Source organism: Marmota marmota, unplaced genomic scaffold, assembly GCF_001458135.2.
Source record: "Marmota marmota marmota unplaced genomic scaffold, marMar, whole genome shotgun sequence".
Classification (NCBI taxonomy): Eukaryota; Metazoa; Chordata; class Mammalia; order Rodentia; family Sciuridae; genus Marmota; species Marmota marmota.
In genome coordinates this window covers 17,211,996-17,213,471 of record NW_026000016.1, presented here as the reverse complement: position 1 = coordinate 17,213,471, position 1,476 = coordinate 17,211,996, and positions in this window count along the sequence as shown.

Below are 1,476 nucleotides of genomic sequence, written 5' to 3'. Positions count from 1 at the left end.
AATAACATTTATATTTAAGAATAGCTCTGAGATTTGCATACAATCTACAGGTTGGTGGCACACAATACAATTCAGCTTCTGAGAAAACCAATCTAGCATAACCAAAAAGTGTGTGAATGTGAACAGGTGTGTTTAGTTCCTCCATTCCCATACTGACTATTCGCAGGGTTTTATTTCAACTAATGTTTCTACAATATCTTTTTTTTTTTTTTTTGGTGGGGGGGACGCTGGGGATTGAACCCAAGGCCTGCCACTGAGTGCTGCCCCCAACAAATACCATATTTCAATATGGGGCTCTGAAAAGATATGAGACAATCATTGTCCTCAAAAAGTTTGTCAGATTCCTACACTGAATTTCTTTCTTTGAAACCATCATTCAAGCAGGACAGTTCCTGCGAACAATTCTGCAAAGGGGTAGAAGAGAGTTCAGTTTGCCCTCAGTTCCTGCGAACAATTCTGCAAAGGGGTAGAAGAGAGTTCAGTTTGCCCTCTGCATCTCCCTTCAAAATCCCTGGAATGCTGTTCAAATTTACATCCACTACACAAGTTTTTAAACGGACCTGGCAAATCCTTAACACTAGTTATGATTTAGCTTTTCCATAAAAAAGGCAAATAAAAATGTTTTTTTATAGATAAAGATAACAAAGATAACAAAAGATAGATTAAGATTTAATTATTAACATGGTCACTTTAATCATATTTTTTGGGTTCAGGAGAGAAAGCATACATAAAAACCCTTGAGAGAGTACATTCTAGAAACCAAGAAAATAAACTCTGTGGCAGTCATGCAACGCACACCTAACAGGGTCAAAGCATAGGCGCAGCGTTTTTTGCGGGCGCTGGATTACTGTCCCAGGATCAGGTGGGGACAGCCTCTGGTAGCTTTGTTCAAAGTGGACCCTGCTGGCCAGAGCAGAGTGGGTCCAGCAAGCCTTCCCGCGGAGAACTGCACCAGGGTGGGATCTGCATCTCTACAGCCCCAAATGAAAGTACAAAGCAAGGTTCAAGGAAAAAAAAAAACCTCTCCTCTTGGCCATTTTCTAGGGGGTGCTAGTCACCCTCTGCTCTGAGTCCCCCAAGTCGGGACAAACGGGTCCCCAAGGCGGGAAGTTAGTGAACTTTTAGCTTGGGAAAATGAGAAGCTGGAGCAGGTGGGGCGGTGTGAGGGGGCATGTTAGATGGGGGCGGGAAAGGGCGGAGGTGGTTTCCTGAGTGTCTCCTCAGGAACCATCCCTGCGCTCCGTGAGCAGGAGGGAGGAGGTGCTCAGACAGCGCTCACTTCTCCACTTGCTTGGTGGCTTTCCAGTAAAAATGGGCGAGGGAGAAGCGCAGGGCTTGGAGAAAGGCAGGTAGCTGCGGGAGCCAGCCGCCCGGCCTGGGCGCAGTGGCAGGGGCGGCGGCTGCACGCTCAGCCTTGGCCCCCGGCAGGCAGCAGCGACTCTTCACTGCACCAACCTGCGGGCTCGGGCCGGCTGG